Below are 9,296 nucleotides of genomic sequence, written 5' to 3' on the forward strand. Positions count from 1 at the left end.
AGAAAAAGAAATGAAGGAGATAAGGGAGAATTAAAAAAGAAAACAACAACCAAAAAACAGTGAGCAGCTGCTTGTGCTTTAACCAGTAGCTCTGGATCTCATTAACAGTGCCATTTGCTAAAGATCCTGCTTCCAGCTCACTACTTCTTCACAGACAGGAAAAAGCCCTCCAGGTACTGATGGCCAGGATCAAAGACAGCCAAATCATGCAGCTAATAAAATCCATGTTCTTTGTAGCGCTAGTCCATGTCAAAATATTAGTATATTTATCAATTCAGTTCTCTTAGACATTAGCTTGAAAATATTTCATACTGAGCTATGGATTTGCATGCTAGGTGAGGTGTTCTATAACTGTTATAGATGGGTGACAAACCTGGGAATCAGTACTCACCCCACCTCTTCCCAACCATTTTAATATAATATCTGCAGTATCATCAGATACTTGTTTCCTGAGAGCATCCTGTCCTTCCTCATTCCCCTGCCCCTCCAGCACTGCCCTGAGGGCCTCAGTCAGCTGAAGAGCCTTGAGGACAGGATCCAAGGGTGGGGGAAGGGTCAACTGTTGACTGCATTCTGGAGACTGATAATCTTTGACATCTAACTGCATACGAGCAATGAACAGGCCTTCCCCCATTTTCCCTAGGGACACATGAAATCAATACTGTAACATTCACACACCTTAATTATTTAACCATCCTACTAACTTCTTGGGTATTTGTCTTAGTACACAACTGATTAAGTCAAAGTTTCTAGGAAGTGCAAGTAAGAATAGTTCCAGAAATGACCTCTTGAGGGCACTAATATGCTCTCATGCAGCTTGCTGAATGTAAATAGCATCATACTTTGACTGTGGCTTCTTAAGTCCACAAATTAGAGGTTCAGCATGTAGTAGCAGTTAGTGTAATCACCATGTCTAAACTGCAGAAAGTTGCTTTCCACATATAATATCTGAAGTTAAATTAAAGGGCAATAATACATCAGGACATATGGCGGACATGGCCAGATGGTAACTTTGTAAATATTGGTTTCTGCTGACAGAGTGTGATCATTAGTTATTGCACGTGAAATGGTTTTTCGCTGAAGCATGATAATGATCGAGCCGCCACCTCTATTAATAGAGCCTTTTTTTTTGACCCTTTGCAACAGCACCACTATGGCTGTGACAAAGAGCAGCGACTCAAATGTATCACCTCTGCTAGAAAACACAGTTGGGAAGAAGCCAAAATGTAAGTCGTGGTGTTTGAATTTAGTATGCTGTGAGATTTTCAAACCGATGAGAAATATTAAAATTGCATAAGTATGAGAAAGAATTAGGAAGACAATTGCAAAAAGAGGCAAAGCTGTTATCTCATAAAAACTAGAACTGTTTTCACTTTCTCTAGACTTGTCTCTCATGCTCTACAAATGCTTTAAAACTCTTTTATCTTTATCTTTAACTTGTTTTTCTTCTTACTATGCAAAGATGTGAAGAACTCACACTCAAATCATGTGAATATATCTGGTTTTACGCAAGCCTGCAATTACAAACTGGGAAGTCTTTTGAATTTCAGATAACATGAGCAGGGACCTCTTACCAGCAATAATGTCATCCATTTGCTCCAGGGCAGCCTCCAACATATGGCTGGCATTCGATGCCATGGCAACACGCCGTCTTATAAAGAAGCAGGAGATCCTCACTCACTGGTATGACTGGAATGACTGAGGGTGAGAGATGATCAGCAGTATGGCAGAATGCTGCAGACTACTCCTCTTCCTTGTTGCACTTAAATCTTTTTACAGCAAACAGCTGAGTGACTTCCAAGTAAATAACCTCCTGAATGTGGCTTTTGGGTTTAAACTTTCCTCTCATTTTGTGACCAGAGCCTTACCCATTGTCAGTTCTGTTATCCAGAAAAAGGCAGAGCTCATATTTAGAATAGTTTGTTGCTCTGTTTTCAGTGTTTGTTTGTGTATATTTTTGCTCTACAAAAGATATCTGTGAATTATTTAAATTGTGCTATAAAAACTATAAAATCACCAATATTTGAACAAGTTCAAATTCAAACAGGTTTTTTTTTTTTTTTTTTTTTAGCCACAGCTGAGCACATCAGCAATTTGGATCATAGTGACTAGTTTTGATTGACATTAATAACAGACGATATGATTCAGAATTACACACATGGCCCAATGAAGCCAGTGAATCTGGAAAAAGCAGCAGCTGAGTGAGCAATTGCACCATTTGGAGTTTCAGTTTTGGTTATATTTCATTTAACTATTTGATGTCAGAGAGTTTTGACAGTCCCATGGGATATCTGACATTTAATATTATGATTTATTGCCGCTCTCATCTAGCAAACCAGCATCAACAGCACAAGCCTGTTAAAAATATGTGCTCATAACCACATATATTATGATGAAGTGGCAGGTTTTACTGGGGTAATGACCATCTCACACCCAAAGAAAACATGACTTTGTGCAGGAATGCTATTGCATGTGCATGTGACCCAATTTCATATTTTAAAATAATGTTCCTTTGTTTCAGTTTTACTAAACTCTATGAATAACAATGTTAAAGTTAAGTGCGCTAAGTTATTTATGAGCCTCTTACAGCTGAATTACACTGATTACATATATTGCAGCGTTTATTTTATTATATTTTATTTGATATTGCCACAAATCATGTTGTTCTTCCTTAGCTATTTTTTGTCTATGGAGGGTAACTACATCATTACCACCATAATTATATGTGATATAATCTAGCTTATTCAGATACTACGATTTACTCACTACCTGCCTTTCATATTTTATTTCTGTTCTTAAACTGTGCAATGTTATATACAAAATGGCCAACAGGGTGCATCACTAGGCAAGGAAAATATCTTTATATGGAGACATTCAGCACTTAAAAATGAAAAGAAAACGCTGAAATAACAAATCAAATTGAATTGGTTGAATTGAAGAGTTGTTGCACTGAATGTAACACAAATTGTCTCCTGTGGAACCAGCTCCCAGTCTGGGTTCAGGAGACAGACACTTTCTATACTTTTGAGAATATTTTCAAAGCTTACCTCGTGATGAAGCTTATTGTGATGTCTGGATTAGTTGACCCTGTTATGCTGCTATAGGCTTCTTGGGGAGTTTCTATAATGCACTGAGCATTTGTTTGCCACTCTTGTCTTTTCACTCTTGGTGCTTTTATATACCATAATTGCATGTCTTTGACTTTTGTGTCACTCCTGCAGTCTGTAGTCTGTTGTCCATGGTCTGTGTATGCTCGCTTCTTTTTCCACTCTCTCCCCAACAAAGCAGATGGCTACCCCTCCCTGAGCCTGGTTCTGCTGGAGTTCTTCTTTCCCACCATCTTTGCTCATGGGATCATTGGATCACTGGAGTTCTTTCTTAAATATTGTTGGAGGTTTACTTTAAAATATAAAACAGATAGCTATTGTTGTGAACTGGTGCTGTATAAATAAAATTAAACTGATTGCAAGTATTCTGAAATTTGTGTATTTTATCATTTGCGATACAAAAATGCCCTATTCAGCTCACAGACAAACCTCTATTCGTCTTACCACCTAATTAATCTCTTCATCTATCTTGAGAAAACACATGCCCACTAAACAGTTGTTTTATCTCTTTTATTCACATTGTAGGACTACATAGTTTCTAAGTTCCCAGACCTCAGGTAGATATTAGATGCTTGGAGATTTGAAAAACTTGCCTTAGGTTGCAAAACCTAACAAACCATGTTAATGCCCCTGGTCAAAAACACCATCCAAGTCCACAAAGAAATACAGAAATAAGGAACAAATTGAAATTTAAGTTATTTTATTTTTTCACACAGATCTTAATGATTTCTACAATCACACTGTTATTTCTTATGAATCTGTTATGAAGGCAAAGACCTAAAAGTAATTTGTTTCATGATTTCGAATGGGCATCAAGACCTTGCCAAATAATAGAAAGCTTTCTTTTGGAGGACAAAGTAATCACTTGCTGAGCTTTGAAGTATTATCATGTAATTTCACAGCAAATTAAATTTCTCATGTCTAAACCTTCTAGTTTTCTGCATCTTAACTTTTTTGTAGGGTATGCAAACAGAATGTAAAGCTATAGCTAAGGTATGAAATTGTGTCCATTTTCTACAATGCATTTCTACAAATGATAGATCATTTTGTATTTTCTGTGTAGATTTAAAAACAATTAATTTCAGATTTCATTGATGATAAACGATTATTGGTTTCTATGTGCCTTAACAGGTCAGTTGTATAAGAAACCCTGGAATATACCGATTGTTTATTCCCAGCTTTGGTAACAAGAACACTGGAATGGGTTTTCAATAATTGCTTCACAGAAATTTGACTTGAGTCCAAATTTTATGCTTAATTTGCCAGTTATTAGACAATAACAAAGGAGCTGCAGCACTGAATTTGTGCTGTGGACTCACTTAACCAAGTGAAAAACACCAGTCAGGTTTCAGTTTCTCTTTCACAGCGCAGAGAATTGATTGCCTTAAAGATCAACTACAAAGCCGTAGTCAGCTTGTGGGGTTTCATTGAGCAGGTCTTAACCCAGGAGATGAGCACAATTATTGCACTGAGGAAGATGGGAAATTCACAGAATAAAAGCTTGTACTAGAGCTTTGTTTATACGTATCCATCCCAGTCTTAAAACACAAACAGAACACAAAACTAAAAATGTTTCCTGAGGGCAAGATCATGACATTTTCTCTCAGTAACCCAAACTTCTATCTTTCAGGTTTATTGTTTTATCATCTCTCTGTTCAGTTGTTCCATATTTCTCCCTTTATGTTAATTACTTACCAGCAATGCAGTTGTGATCAAAAAGGATTAAGGAGCAGAAACTATGATAACTTACTAGATGTAGGTTGCACATATGGCTGTGCTATTTTATAATGTTTTACCCCACTTTTGTTATCAATCCCAATATTTCTGCAGTATTTTGTCTGTCCTGTCTCTTTCTTATTTTTTCTCAGTGATTTAAAAATACAAATTATGTACATGTGATTTCAAATTAAAATGAAGTTTTAATCCTACCATTAATCCTGGACTCCAAGCATCCAGAATCAGGACAGACTGAGAAACCTGCTGCTCCAAATCAGCTGTGGTGTGACTCTGAGGAAGAGGTTTCCAAACCTGGTGACAAATCTGTGCAAATTCAGCAGTGTGTAAGAAAGAGGGGAGGAAAGATGAGTCAGGAAGCACCAGATAAGAAATGTCAAGGAGAACAGCTGGAGAATAGATGGACTGTTCTGTCTTCTTAAGGGACTGGTAGGTTTAAAAGTTTCAAATAACTAGTTATCTATCCATAATCCATTTTTTAGTTATTTTTAAAGTAATGTCATGAAACTGATATTGTATCAGTTGCAGTGGTAGAATAAGCACTCGGGTCCTATTTAAAAGCTTCAAGTATAAAGGGCACTGAAAAGTTGTACATTTAAACTGGTGGAAAAGTGTGTAAATGTCATTAACAACATGCACTTGAAAAAAAAGTTGTCAAAAAAGTTATCATTCTGATCTTGTTAGTTGTTAAGTTTTTCTTGTCTTCCTATATTCACCATGCTTAGTCTGTGTTTCTGTGATGTCTCCTGCATTTAGTTAGTTTTGTCTTTGTGTTTACTTTGGCCTACCAAGCTCATGTATCGTAGCCTCTGTCTCAGTGCTAGTTTCCTGTCTTATTTTGATAGTCTCTTGTTCTGTGTGTGTTGTGTGTGCCTAAGTGTTTATCTTGTGTATTAACTGCTTAGATTACTTTTGAACCCTGCTTTTTTCAGTCAACTGAATTTGTGGCCTTATATAATATAGGTTTGTTCAAGTCTATTAAATCCTGTCCTGGAGTCTGAATTTTGGGTCCAGATTTCCCACAACTATGACAATACACTTAAAATTTCTTAAAATGTGACAAAAGGCTGGTAATTTAAAGTTTTGTAAATTATATAATTTGACTTCAAATCTCTTTTTTCCTATCGTATGTTATTTCCTATGTATAGAAAAATCATAACTTTTTCATATATTTTAAAGTAAAATTTCTAAAAGAAACTGCAACAATTAGAAACTAAAAAATGTGTAATAACTTTGTTGCCTTTTATAAAACATGGGTTTTTATTTATGCCTTATCTTTGCCTCAAAGCTTTAGATCCCTTACCCATACTGTCAGTGATGTGAAACATCTGCTTGCCTCCTCTAAACTATTACCACACACACACACACACGCACAGCATTGTTATTCAACTATGTTCACAAAACAAGTTCAAATGACCTTTTATTCCACAAGCCATCAAATTTCTGAACGTGAGTGACACATACGTTGCCAAATTGGTGAAAATCCTCCCTAAGATCCAAGGAGAGTGAAAGTCTCTGCACATTGTGTGCCTGTCTTTTTATGTTGATGTGCTTGTTTTTATGTGGTTGTATGAATGTCAGGTGACTTCTCTTGCAAGCCAAATTCCCTACTGGGGACAAATAAATGTATCTGTCTTTCTGTACTCAAAAATACAGTGTATCCATATTCTGAATGCATTTCTATCTTCACCTTGAGATCTTATGGTAACACAGGTTTTTATTAAAGGATTAATGTGTTTCCTTTGTCCTCAAACAAAATACACAGTTTAAATGTTTGAATTTACTTTTGTTCTTGTAAATTCACATAAAATCAGGAGTTTCTCAAGATTTTGATGTCTGAGTACCAGTTTAGGGAGCCAGAATACGATTCAGGGTCACACAAGAAAAGTGCACACACTCAAGGCTTCCATTTTGCTCTTAATAAATTCTGTTCAGAAAGTGTCTGTATGTGTTGTCATTTTTGTGTTTAGAGTGTTTTAATCACTTGAGAGATCAGCTGTTACTTTTCTGTGGCTGTATTTTTTTTTTTTTTTGTGTTAAAATTTTTTAGTCATTTGTGATTGCTTCATTCTGTATCACGATTCTCTACCATAGCATGACATGAACTGTGGATGAATGAGCTGCACAGTACTACATTCTTTCCCTTTCATGCTCAGAGACTGCATAAAATGTTATCAAAGGCTGCCACTGGACACAAGCGGTACTGAGCTAAGCTGCCTAGCTATAGAATAAAGATGGGAAAAAAGGCTGTGATTGTATGTAACAATCTTTTGAATATTTGTGGATTAGAATATGAAGGCTTTGAAGAGTCGAACTGCAGTAATTTAAATGTATATTTAAATAAGCCAAAAATCAGCTGAAGTTTAATTTTGAATTTTGTTTTTAATTTGCTGTCCTCGCATCTTGAAAAAGAAACTATAACAATATATGTCTAATATGACAGCTTCAGTTGACCAGGTGCAGCCAGAACCTTTGGATTAACATTTATGAAAAATATCTTGTTGAAATATTTTGAATCTGCCCTGTTGATATGGTTATTGACAGTTTACCATGCCACACGCAAGTCTTTGATGGCCTGTCTTGGTCTGTGATGTATGACTGTCTATTTTTGTTTTTGAGATACTGTTCTCAGGGGCGCTACAAACCATCCATTTAATCCGGATGGGAAACATTATTATTATTATTAATACTCGATGCACAATTTTCCATGAATACAGTTTTGCATGTTTTGTAGTATTTTATTACTGCTTCTCCTAAGGGAATAGTTTGAGAAACTCTTTTCAAAAAACCACTCATGATTGTCAGCTAATAGTAAATACACAAAAACACTGTCATCTTCACCTCCTTCAGGTGACACACAATTTTAAAGATGGCCTTAAAGAGGAATTTCATTAAAGGAGAAAAAAGAAAAACATGCTCACTCTCTCACTCTCACATCTACCTACCAACCTACTTACCAAAAATCACCCCCCCCCCCCCCCTTTTTTTTTTTTTTTTCTTTCTCATGTGGCTGTAATATTTTGATAAAATATTAATGTCCTTTCCTTCTGGCTGTTTTGAAATTAAAAATGCTTTGAGGATTATGCCTACCACTTTGATTTCTCTATTAAAACTGTGTTTTGCTCTATACAGCCTGAAGAATATATTCAGTGCATGTAATAATAAGGATACATAATAATAAAAGACAATAAAAGATTGTTTATTTGCTCTTAGAAATATTTCTTGTAATTTCTGTTGACTGGCAGAGCTAACCTTTTACCAGTGCGTGAAGTAAAGAAAATAACTGAAGCACTTTGGATACAGTGCCAGTCATAAGCTATTTAAGCAAATGAAATGAGAAAGGAGCTTAAGGGGACTGTCTGGAAACTGGTAATTATGTTTCCTTTGATTTTCAAGTTCCAGCTCACCGAGTGAGTCAGGCAACTTCCTGGATGCAGTTTACTGTTGTTTACTTCTCACCGATAAGTTATGGTACTAAATTGTGACAACACATCCGGTGAATATTGTAAAATTAAATCAGCTTTTCACTACAAAGGGAACAACATCAGATGTGCTTTGTGAAAAAAATATTTTCAGTAGATTTCAGTAGATTCATAGTAGCTAGAAATCTGGCAAAGATTAACTACAAAACATGTCATTATTTATTTAATAAGAAATAAGACAAAATGCAGAAGCAGTGTGTGAAAAACTAAATACATGCTTTGTGCTTCCATAGGAATTAAGAAAAAAAGTAGAAGTCAGGTGCACCTCTATATAGTTTTGACAGCTTTCTAGTCATCATCATGGGTGAAATCAGTAGTGATCTTAAGAGCTACATCACTCCATTAGCATGGTAGCTTTATATGAGAGGTAAGTGTGTTAGCCTAGCTACTAATAGATAAACACTGTAAAATTCTAGTTTTTTGTATATGTTTATGTACATGTACATGTATCCCCCCCCCCCTCGAATGTCTCCCTAATTCTGAGGTCTCAAGGTTGGCTAGTATGGCCACCGTATCTTTGGAACCTTCTGTCATTAACTTGACCATGAACTCCTATGTATACGATAGCATTATACAGCAAATGTCAGGTCATCACTCTGAAAACCAAAACATGGCCAACATTAAAACATTAATTAAGCCGAACATAAAAAATCTGAAAATATAGAAAATGATTACTTACTACAAGTTATTGCTGTTAAATGTGGTTCCATATGCTTCTAATTCATGAAGTGAACTATGTTTTTTATGTGCTGCATCTTCATTTTGGCTTCATTTTTTTTTTTTTTATAAATGATGAATGATAATAAACAATCTAATTGATTGTTTGGTTGCCTTTATCTACTATTAAGACCCGATGAGGACTAGATAAATTTTTATTATGTCCTGACATGTAAAACCTTAGAAATAAAATAATATGCAAAACTTTAATGTGTTTGCATTAGCTTTTTGTCTTATATTTAGTGCTCTAAAACAC

The sequence above is a fragment of the Astatotilapia calliptera genome, chromosome 1 (assembly GCF_900246225.1).
Source record: "Astatotilapia calliptera chromosome 1, fAstCal1.2, whole genome shotgun sequence".
Lineage (NCBI taxonomy): Eukaryota > Metazoa > Chordata > Actinopteri > Cichliformes > Cichlidae > Astatotilapia > Astatotilapia calliptera.